Raw genomic sequence first — 12,801 nt, forward strand, 5'->3', positions numbered from 1 at the left:
CCCCAGGCTCCCATCCCTTGTTCCATCTCCTCATCCTTCCAAGGATAAGCTGAAAAACTTGCTTCCTCAATTCCCAGGATGTGATATGAATTCTCTGTGTGTCTGGCTCACTGTCAATTTGAGCTCCAGGGAAAAAATAATCATCTCAGGAACACATTCTGGAAAAGTGGCGGTTTGGCCACAAATGAGAGGAGAGAACTCTCAGGAGGTCCACCCTGTCGAGAATGTCTGCATTCCACAGAAAGCTTGGGTCCTCTTCCTCCACTAGAGTCTCACTCTCCATCCTGGATATCAATCAGCAGACATTGTGAAGGTCCTTATTTCTGGCATTTGTAAAAATTGAGCTCTTAAGCAATTCTTTTTCTGATTAAACTTTAAAATCTTTCAACAAAGGCCAGTCAGAAAAGATCAGACCAAGAGTTCATCAATGCAAGAGAACTCTCACTTGGTCTAGCCACTGAATTATGCAGAAGAAAGGGGGTGATCAGAATGTAAGGCTGTGGTTTGAGAGCAGTCCTGTCCACCTAGGGACCTAAAGAGAGACACTCCCATCTGTGCTTCCACAGGCAGGCCAGCCAAATTTGGCACTACAGTCATGGAATTCAGTTCCAGCCCCTCTCAGCTGTGGTCTGAGGGCAGTCCTGCCTGCCCAGGGACTCGCCAGGAAACATACCTGTCCATGACTCAGAGGCAGGCCTGCAGACCTTGGTCTCAGCTGTAGACCCCAAAGCAGCCTGTAACTCAAGCCCAGTCCCTCTCAGCCATGGTCCAAAGCAAGTACTTTCTGCCTAGGGGCCCACCCAGTGGCTCAGGGAAAGCCCTCCTAGAGACCCAGAGGAAGCCACACCTGTCTGTGCAACTGGTAGGAGGCCCACTTTCTGCAGAAGCAGACTGTCATTCCAGCACTAGCCTTACTGACCAAGGAACTGGAGGTAGTCCAGTCTACCCAGAAACCAGATAGAATCCACACCCACTAGAGCCCCTGGTAAGAGGCCCACCAGCCTTGGACCTCACTGAAGACTCAACAGCAGCCCCATGACCAGGCTCCAGGCCCACTTGACTGCAAACCTGGAGGCAATCTTCTCATCCTGGGTACACAAGACAAAGACTTTACCTATCAAAACCAGACTGTAAAGACTTGAAAAGGTGTGACTCCTTCAGATTCACAGAAACCAATGCAAGGCTACACAGATAACAATCAAGTTAACATAATAACACCAATGGAAACTAATAAAGCTCTAATATCTGACACCAAAGAAATGGATATCACTAAATTGCCTGAAAAATAATTCAAAATAATCATATTAAAGAAGCACAATGAGATCCAAGAAAATGCAGATAGATTGCTAAATGAAATTAGAAAAACAATGAGTGAACAAAATGAAAAGTTTAATAAGGAAATAGAAACCATAAAAAGGAACCAAACAAATCCTGGAGCTGAAGAATATAGTGACAGATCTGAGAACTTCAACAGAGAGCTTCAAGAACAGATACAATCATGCAAAAGAAAAAATTAGCAAACTCGAATATAGGTCACTTGAAATTAGCCAATTAGAGGAATGAAAAAGAAAAATATGGAAAAAGAGCAAAAAAAAAAAAAAAAGAAAAAAAAGAAAAAGCATAAGGCACCTACGGGACACTATCAAGCATATGAATATATAAATTATGGCAGTCCTAGGAGGAGAAGAGAGACAGAAAGGAAAAGAAATCTTATCTTAAAGTATACTGTCTGAAAACAAATGAAATTTTAAGAAAGATATGGACATTCAGAAGCATGAATCTCAAAGGATCCCAAATAAGATAAACCCAAAAAAGAACACTCTGAGACACATTATAATCAAATTGTCAAAAGCCAAAGACAAATAGGAAATCTTGAAAGCAACAAGAGAAAAAACTCATCATGTATACAGGAACCCCCATAAGGTAGACTTCTTGCCAGAAACCTTGAAAGTCAGAAGGGAATGGGATGAGATATTTAAAGTATTGAAAGAAAAAAAATGCCACCTAAGAATCAGGTGCCCAGCAAAACTGTCCTTCAGAAAAAAACATAAGGACATTCCCAGACAAATAAAAGCTGAGGGAGCTCATTACCATGAGACCTGCTTTACAAGAAATGCTAAAGGTAGTTCTTCAAGTTGAAATGAAAGAACGCTCAGTAACAATATGAAAACATATGAAAGTATAAAACTACTAGAAAAGATAAATACATAGTCACATTCAGAATAATACTGTAATGGTGGTGTGTAAATCACTTTTCACTTTAGTATAAAAGTTAAAAGACAAAAGTATTAAAAATAATTATAGCTAGAATAATTTGTTAACAGATACACAACATAAAAAGATGTAAAATGTGACATCAGTGGCATAAAATGTAGTGGGGAGTAATCAATGTGTAGAGTTTTTGTATGTAATTGAAATTAAGTTGTTAGCAGCCTTAATTAGAATGTTATAAGATGTTTTATACAAGCCCCATGGTAACCATAGAGAAAAAAACCTCTTGTAGATACGCAAAACATAAAGACAAAGTAACCAAAGTATGCCATATAAAGATTTAACAAATCACAAAGGAAGACAGCAAATAGGAAGAAAGAAACAATGGAACTAAAGAACAGTCAGTAAACAATAACAAAATGGCAATAGTATTTTCTTACCTCTTAATAATTACATTAAATAGAAATGGATTAAATTTTCTAACCAAAAGTCACAGAATAGCTAAATTGATTTAAAAAACAAGATCCAACAATACACTGCTTACCAGAGACTTATATTAGCCTTTAAGACACACACAGGCTGAAAGTGAGAAATAAAAAAAAAAAAACATATTCCATGTAAAGGGAAACCAAAATAGAGCAGGAGTGGCTCTCCTTATATCAGACAAAATATACTGTCAATCAAAATCTGTCTAAAGAGACAAAGAGGGTCACCATATGATGATAAAGAGGTCAATTCATCAAGAGAATATAACAATTAGAAATATATATGTATCCAACATTAGATCACTTAAATATATAAAGCAATTTTTAAGAGAAGTGAAGAAAGAGACAACAACACAGTAATAAGGGACTTCAGTATCCCACTTTCAACAATGGATAGATCATCCAGACAGAGAAATCATAAGGAAACAGCGACTTGAATAACACTATGGACCAAGAGGATCTAATTAATGTATACAGAACATTCCATCCATTAGGAGTATAATACACATTCTTTTCAAGTGCACATGCAACATTCTCCAGGTTGGATCTTTTATTGAGCCATAAAACAAGTCTTAACAAATTTAGGGAGATTAAAAATCATCCCAATCATTTTTTTTTCTCACCACAATAATATAAACGAGAAGTCAAGAACAAGAAAAATTTTGGAAAATTCACAAGTATGTGGAAATTAAACAACACAGTCCTGAACAACAAATGGGTCAAACAAAAAAACCAAAGGGGAAATCAAAAATTATCTTGAGACCAAGAAAAACAGAGACACAAAATACCAAAACTTATGGGAGGCAGCAAAAGCAATGATAAGAAAGTTTTAGCAATTAATGTCTACTTTAAGAAAAAAGAAAACAAAGAAACAACCTAACTTCACACCTCAAGAGACTAGAAAAAGAAGAGAATAAACAATAAATTAAAGAGAATAGAAAGACAAAAGATCAACAAAACCAAGAGTTGTTTTTTGAAAAGATAGACAAAATCAATACAACTAGCTAGACTACCAAGAAAAAAAGAGAAGACTCAAATAAATAAAATTATAAATTAAAAAGAAGACATTGTAACAATAGCAAATAAATACAAAGAATCATGAGAGACTAATAAGAAGAGGTATATGCTATATATGGGGATATATTCAGAGAAATGTGTTAGGCAATTTTGTCATTGTGTAAACATCATAGAGTGTATTTACACAATCCTGAATGGAAGAGCCTGCTATACACCGAGGCTATATAATATAGACTAAAACCTGTACATCTTATTACCATACCGAATACTATAGGCTGGTGTAACATAATGGTATTTGCATACTTAAAGAAAAGGTGATGAATTGCACTACAGTGTCACAATGGCTATGAGGTCACTAGGCAATAGGAGTTTTTCAGCTCCATTATAATCTTATGGGATTACAGTCATATATGGAGTTCATCATTGATTACAACATTGTTACGTGGCACACAACTGTATTGAATAACTTAGAAGAAATTGAAACATTCCTAAAAACAGACAACCAATCAAGACTAAATTACAAAAAATAGAATATCTGAACAGATCAGTAACAACTAAGGAGATAGAATCAATAATCAAAAGCTTTCCAACAAAGTAAAGCCCAGAACCAGATGGCTTCACTGGTGAATTTTACCAAGAGTTTAAAGAAGAATTGATGCCAATCCTTCTCAAACTCTTCCAAAAAACCTAAGGAAGAGGAACACTTCCAAACTCATTTTACAAGGCCAGTATGATCCTCATACCAAAACTAAATAAGAATGCTACAAGAAAACAAAATTACAGGCTAATATTCCTGATGAACCTAGATGCAAAAAATCCTCAATAAAATACTAGCAAACCAAATTCAACCACACATGAAAAGGATCATACAACACGTTCGTGCATGATTTATCCTTGAGATGCAAGGATGGTTTAACATACACAAATCAATAAATCATATACACCATATTGACAGAAGAAAAAGATAAAAATCATATGATCATCTCAATGCATGCAGAAAAAGCTTTTGCCAAAATGAAACGTATTTTCATGATTAAAAACTCTCAACAAAATAGACACAGAAGGGATGTAACTCAACATAATAAAAGCCACATATGACAAGTCTGCTGCTAACAGCTCTTCCTCTAAGACTGTTACCAGGAAGTGAGGGAATCCTCGGTTCTTGCCTAACCTGGAAGAAAACATTCAGCCAAGAGATGCACAGCAAGGGTTAAGCAGCAGAGTTTATTGAAGGAAGATAAAGTACATGCCTAGAGACCAGTGGAAAAAGTTCCAGGCTGGTCCAGCTGGAAAAGTCATAGTAGCATAGTAGCATAGTAGCAGTGTTTATTTAAAGAGGCAGTAAGCTCTGAAAGATGAGAGAGCAGGCAGCACAAAAGAATGAGCCAGCAGCCACTAGTGCTGGGGAAATGCCCTTCATGAGACTCTTACACGATTATTCATAAAGGGGCATGAGGGGGTGTCACTTACAATCCTGTTTCAGGAGGTCCTTTGGATGCACATGCTCTGTGGTTGTACATTCCAGTACACACATCGTGTGTAGCAGTAGCATTTAAAATCTCCATCCAGGGGTGTGCTTTTTACTATTACAATGAGCATATTCTAGAGTGAGTTTTTGGAGGAGTGCACATGCTCGTCAATGGAGAGTCCCTAGCATGGTTATCTCCAGCTAGGGCTTCATAAATCCCCTTCAGGTCTGAAGGAGCCCCAACGACAAGACCAGATGTGATCTTGTCCTCTTTGCTGACTGCCAGTGGGCAGCATCTCTAGGACTTCTTTTACCAGGGGGCTCCCCTGCTGCTCATTTCTGGCTATCTGCTAGTCTAACAAGATCAGGAACAAGACACAGGTGCCCACTCTTGACACTTGTATCCAACATAGTACTAGAAGACCTAGCCAGAGCAATTAGGCAAGAAAAAATAAAAGCATCCAAATAGGAAATGAGGGAATTAAATTGCCTCTGTTTGTAGATGACATGATTGGATCCTGGCTCCTGCCACGTGGTGTTTGCATCTTAATTCAGTCCCCACTCCTCCATCTGAACACTTAAGTTCTGCGTGAGGTTGCATGCTGGGGTCGTTGGGCCATGCTCAGGTTCTATGACCTTTAACCTGAGGGTGTCCATGGCAGCTGAAAAACAATTCAGCTTTGCTACATAATCCAAACACTCGGTGATAAGTTGTTAATATTGGGGTTATTTCTTCCTTTTCTGTACACACACACACACATATGCACACATATGTACCTATACACACATATTTACACATATACATACATACATATGTGGCCATGATGAAGGCACAATTTGATATTCTAGTATCTTTTATTGAACATTATATTGTGATTATATTTCTATATTGGTGGAATTTATTCATAAACATTCATTTTAATAGATATAACATACTACTACATTCTATGCCATAATTTCCTTAGCCATTTCCCTAGTTTGGGATGTTTACGTCCAATTTTTCTGGCCTATAAACAATATTTTTTAACAGCTTTGGGCATAAATCTCTGTCTACCTTTTGAGTTTCATCAGCTATATTCTAGAAAATGAAACCTCGGGGTCACAGGGGATCGAGTTTTTGGGATCTTGATATATTGCCAAATTCTTGTTAGATGTTCAAATCCTTCAGGACTCAGTTTACAAATCACTCCTCACAAACTTTCACTGCCTCTCTTTTTTTTTTTTCTTTCGAGACAGGGTCTTGTTCTGCCACACTGGCTGGAGTGCAGTGGCACAATCATGGCTTGCTGCAGCCTCAACTTCCTGGGCTCAAGGGATTCTCTTGCCTCAGCCCCCTAAATAGCTAAGACTACAGGCACACATGACCACACCTAACTAATTTTTGAATTTTTTGTAGAGATGAGGTCTCCCTATGTTGCCCAGGCTAAGTAATCCTCTGGCCTTGGCCTCCCAGAATGCTAGGATTATGGGCGTGAGCCACAGCACTGGCCCCCATCTTAATTATGACTCCTTTCCCTATTATTCCACCACAGCAACTCTGTTTTCACTGCTCTTGTCACAACATAGTGCACTCTATCTAGTAGTGTGTTTACTTAATTAATGTTTGCCCCTGCCTCTGGACTGTCATTTTAATGAGAACATCAAGGTCTCTTCGTTGTTGCTATAGTTGTGGAGATGGGGTTTTGCCGTGTTGCCCAGGCTGGTCTCAAACTCTGAGCTCAAGTGATCCACCCACCTCAGCCTCCAAAGTGCTAGAATGAAAGGTGTGAGCCACTGCGCCCAGCCCAGGGTGGCTTTAGTTCACCACTGAATGCCCAGTGATGGAGACATTGTCTGGTATATTGTAGGCCCTGAATGAATGAATAAATGAATGAATGCATGAATGAGTGGTGTGTATCATCAAGACACAGACACACAGCAGGGAAGCGGGATTGGGAATTGGGACTGCTGTGATGGGTGGAGCTATGACACCCGCCTCTAGGCACAACGCCCACATGCTCCCAGTGAGTCCTGCCTCATCTCCTAGGGCTGGGCAGTGTTTAGAGCTAAGCGTCTGCCTCCCTCAGAGACCCCACAACACACCCTGCTCCACACCCCTGTCTGCTTCAGATGTCAGAAGGAAGCCCAAGACCTCTAGGTCCCATCTTTAGGTGGTCTCACCTCCCTCAGGGATTGTGCAGCCCCACCCTATTCTTGCCCTCACTGGTGCCACCTTCCCAGTGGTGGCTTCTGGAGGCTCCCCCCGCACATATTTGGGGGTTGGAAATGGGACATGTGTCTTTCTTACTCCCGTTGACACTTCCACGTCGTCGTTCTTCCTTTCTCAGGAATGCCTCCCCTCCTCCCTCGAAGCTTATAATTAGACCATGCGTTATTTCACTCCTTCTCACTATCTCCCATGGGCTTGCACTCTGTGAAGTTTTGGGAATGCCTCCCCTCCTCCCTCGAACCTTGTAATTAGACCATGCGTTATTTAACTCCTTCTCACCGTCTCCCATAGGCTTGCACTCTGTGAAGGTTTTAGCATTGGACTCGCTGTCTTGCAACCATATTTGTTGTTGATGATGATTTTGGTGTCCTCCAGCACACTGGTCTCCCTGCTCCTTGACTGCCTCACTCCCTATCTCGCCTTCTGCCTTGTGTTCACCACCGTGTCCCAGGTCACTCCTACCAATGTCACTCCTGCCAGTATTCCCTCCAGAGTCTCTACTGAAAGCATCCTAGTCTCATACAACACAGATCCCCCAACTCCAACCCATCTGCTCCTTCCCACTTCCTAGTCCTGAATCCTGCTTTATTTTCTCTGTGCCAAGCATCACTCTCTGAACGTTACACAGCCTGGCTATTCCCTGTTAGTGTAAGACTGGGTTATTCCCTAGTGAGTTTCCAGCATCTACATGGCACCTGGCCTACAGCAGGAGCCATGAATGAATGAATGAATGAATGAGTAAATGAATATGAGATAATTATTTTCCCTAAACTGACTGCATATTCTATGTAGTAAATTTCAGGCCACATAAAGTGGCATCTTAAAAAAAATCAATATTGGCTTCTTTGTGGCCTTACAATTACCTTGAACAAATCACACACACAGGATATCTCCGAGTTTCAATTAATCCAGAGGGAACCACTAAAAGGACTTAGGATACAGAGCAGAAGACACCAGCGTAGTCTGCAGAGTAACCAGTCCGAGATTAGAAGTCCCTGATGAGCCATCCCCGAATGAATGGAGAGAACATTTCCTGGCTTACGGGAAGGAGAGCCGAAGCCAAGGGAAGTGGCTCGTTCAGCTGGATTAGTTATTGGAAACTCGTTTCCCTAGGCCAGCCAGTCCTTCCAGACGCTGAGAGTCTGTGGCTGTCTAGTCTCTTCTCCAGGGGCGTGGGATCACGGGAGATGGGCCTGCTGCATCAGCTCCTGGCTCCTGCTTTCTGGCCCCCGCAGTCCATTTGAAGGCGCAATGGAAGAGAAGCGCCCGTGCTCTCAGGGCCAAAGCCGCAAGCCAGTCCTAGAGAGCTTCCAGAGAGAGGCCCTCCAGTCCTAGCCGGCTTCCCCAACTCTGCCTCCATGCTCTGAAACTGACCCAGAAAAGCAGGCACGTTAGCAACTGGCGGTGTTTCTTTCTCAGATACGGGAACTGTGTGTGCTTGATTAGGATCTTGAGTGAAATAAGCCATCATTTCATTGAGAATGTCTCAGAGCTCAAAGTTTCTTTCTATGTATGCATAATTAATATTCTACCTCTTTGAAGATAAATGTTATCTATCCAACTCTGCAAATGGATCATTTCCCCTTGGCTATTACTATGTCGTCTCCTTTCCCAAAATAAAATACAAAGACAAAATGGTATGTTAAAAAAAAAATCCTCGCTAAAAATGATTTACATTTTTATTCCCAACATGAAAAGCTCAAGAATGTTTTTAATGCCTGTCCAGCTTGAAACCCGCTGCAAATGTCTTACAACATTTTGTAACAGGCTTTTCCCATCTGTGCTGAAAGCAGCTGATGATTTAATGCAAATTGTTATTGTTTCGCAATCTCCCAGCGATCTTTGCTATTTTGGATTAGCATCCGAGGCCTTTTTTGCATCTGCTACAGAAGCCCGACTGTGAGGAACTGGCGTTTCGTTGAAAGCTGCGCCCTGCTTTCCTCGTGTTTCAGATCCTCCTCAGTTTCCAACAGTATCACTTAACTCTTCCTTATCTCAACCTTGAAACCTGGCTTAGAAATGAACCCCTTCTGGTCTGAGGGTCTTAAACACTGAAGCAGAGAAGGCAGAGCATGAAACTGTGGTCACCAGCAAGGGAGCCTAGGAGGCTCTGCACATCCACATGGAAGCCTGGCTAAAACATCTATTTCAGTAGACTTTTCAAATTTATGACCCCCAGTGCCTAAAGTGTAAATGAACCATTATATGTATATGTGTATAATGCATTTGCATACATATATAATATGTAATTTTATAATATAAATAGTATTATGATTCACAAAATATTTTAAATTAAAAAAAATTTTTTTAGATGGATTCTCATTCTGTTGCCCAGGCTGGAATGCAGGGGCGTGATCTTGGCTCACTGCAACCTCTACCTCCTGGGTTCAGGTGATTCTCTTGCCTCAGCCTCCCTAGTAGGTGGGATTACAGGTATGCACCACCACACCCAGCTAATTTGTTTTTGTTTTTTGTATTTTTAGTAGAGATGAGGTTTCATCATGTTACCCAGGCTGGTTTCAAACTCCTGACCTCAAGTGATCCACCTGCCTCGGCCTCCCAAAGTGCTGGGATTACAGGTGTGAACCACCGTGCCCGGCTTTAAATTAAAAAAAAAAAATGTTAAAGACGTGATCTTGTTCTGTTGCCCAGGCTAGAGTGCAATGGTGTGATCATAGCTCACTGCGGCCTTGAACTCCAGGGCTTAACCAAACCTCCCATCTCATCCTCCCAAGTAGTTAGGCCTATAGGTGCATGCTGCCATGCCCGGCTAATGTTTTTTTTTTTTTTAACTTTTTATAGAGATGGGAGTCTTGCTATGTTGCCCAGGCTGGTCTCAAACTCTTGGCCTCCCGCTTGACCTCCCAAAGTGCTGGGATTAAAGGCTTGAACCTTTCATCATACCCATAAAATTTATTTTCAAAGGATTACTAATTTTGCAATTGTTTATACTATATGTTGTGCTTATTTTCCTCATCAACGAAAAGTACAATGACCATCAAGTAAGGAATTTAAAATTGCCTAAAGTAAAATATTTTTATTTGATAAAAGTGTTGCATCACAAGTAGGGGTCACAGTTGGGACAATGAGTTTTGGGTTCTCATTGAGCCACTCATCACCTGGCAAGTCTCAAATTCTCGGTTTCTCAGTCTCCTCATGTGTAAAATTGAACTATCATTTCTCTAGCCTGCTTCCCAGGGTTTGGGGACTCAAGAAGAAAAGATGGGAATGTTTTGCAAATCGTAAAGTGCTACGCAAACAAATCCACCAAAACAAGTGAGAAGCCAGGAGTGGACTTTGCAGGTTCATATTTTGCGGGAATGCTTTGGTTGCTGGGACCGGAATGGGAGCTCCTTGGGCCTGGATAGAAGTCAAGCCAAGCAGATAAAATTAAAGCAAGTTTGGAAATAGAGCTCCAAGTCAGGGCATGTGCACAGCAAATTCACTTTGAGGCTTTACCAGTTCAAAGGTTTGCTGTACTCCAAAACATCCCACGTTCTTTGGCGAGCCCTAATCTGACCCATCTCAGTGTTGTCAGCCAACGTTTTTACCTATTTAATCCCACTGTAAACAACTGCAATGCATACGTTGCTGCTGACAACTCGAGCTGGGTAAACTCAAGTCAGATACGAACTGAACCCTGAAACCAGATCATTAGCCCGGGTCACGACTGGTTTAGAAGTTTGTGTTGTTTTCCTTCCGTCACTTGCCAGCAATCTATGGCACTTTCCCCCTCATAGTTTGCAGTCAGCTGGGCCCAGAGCCATGCGAAGCTGTTTTTAATGGCAAAACCTTCAAAGTTGTACTTAAAATATTTGCATCATAAAATCCCTCATGGAAGCCAAACCTCGGTTTCAGAAGGAACCTTCTCGCAAGAGGGGAGACTGCCTCCAGGGAGCGAAGAAGGGCCCTGCTCACGCTCCCTCCTCCCGCAGACGATCTGCTGAGGCTGCCGACACCCTGTGGGACCAGATCATCGAGAGGCATCCACAGAGTCTAGGAACAAACTCGAAATGGCTTTTCTAAGCCAGCAACGGTGTGAGGTGACTCAGCAGTTCACCGTGCAATTCAGAAAAAAAGGTGTTTTCACACATTTAATTGATCCTGTGAGCAAGTAAGTGCTAAGCAGGAAAGATGAGGAATTGTTCAGCTTCACAGTGGGAGGACTCAGTTCCTTGCCTCCCGCCCTCTTCTCCCATGTCCAGCGTTAAACAGACCCATCCGGAGTGGGGCAGGCCAGCACAGATACCACGTGCTTAAAAAACATACAAATCAGGAAATAAAAACTGATGATTTAAATCGGAGCTCAGAAAGGGGAAAAAAAATAATGAGAAAAAGCGGTTATCTTCTTCAGGAAAGGATTTTTGATCTTAGGGGATCCGTAATGGAATTCTTTAAAGGTGAAATTCCCTATCATGTCTCAGCCTTTTTTGGCTAAGATCAAGTGTGAAAGTGAAATTCCCTGTGATGGGGCTTATGATGGGACTTAACTGAAGGCAACTAAATTTATGGACAGAGGACATCCATAGGCTTTTACTTTGCTGAATAGAATAGGAAAGCCTAGGAGAGGAGAGGGATGCCTGCTGGCGAGAAAGATGCTAAATTCTGGAGACAAGAACCCATCTAGCTGGGTGTGATGGCTCACCCCTGTAATCTCAGCACTTTGGGAGGCTGAGGCAGGGGGATTGCCTGGGGTCAGGAGTTCGAGACCAGTCTGGCCAACATGGTGAAACCCCGTCTCTACTAAAAATAACAAAAATCAGCCAGGCGTGGTGGTTCACACATAATCCCAGCTACTTGGGAGGCGGAGACAGGAGAATCACTTGATCCTAAGAGGCTGAGGTTGCAGTGAGCTGAGATTGCACCACTGCACTCCAGCCTGGGCAAGAAAGCAAGACTCTGTCTCAAGGGGGAAAAAAAATCCTTCTATATGGGATGCAATGAGAATCTTCCCTTTTCCCCATAGGCACCAAAGCAGAATATCAGTTTCTTGTTTAAAAAAAAATTCTTTAAAGCTTATGTTCAGAATTACAACTCTCATCCCTGACACATTAAACAAAAGTCAATTTTATTCCACCAGCTTTTGTGATCTAATCATTACTCAGAGCTGAAGGTGGTTTCCCATTAAAGCATCTCCGTCACTCTCACTTTCTGACCTGTGAACGTTCTTATTAGCTGCCTTATTAAGATGATATCCTGTCTCTGAAGAAAAGATTATCTCCTTACCTGACATGTCATTATCCAAGTAATCTTTGTTCCCTCCTCCCCACCCCAGAAGAAGAAAAAAGCTGACTGTTAACTAGACATTTCAATGTATGGTACACTGTGCTATTGGAAGGAAGACGTTTCTAAAGGAAAGTAGCTGGAGGTGGGTAGTTGAACCTCATGACTTACTCTTCCATGACTAGCAA

Source organism: Macaca fascicularis, chromosome 9 (assembly GCF_037993035.2).
Source record: "Macaca fascicularis isolate 582-1 chromosome 9, T2T-MFA8v1.1".
Taxonomy (NCBI): domain Eukaryota; kingdom Metazoa; phylum Chordata; class Mammalia; order Primates; family Cercopithecidae; genus Macaca; species Macaca fascicularis.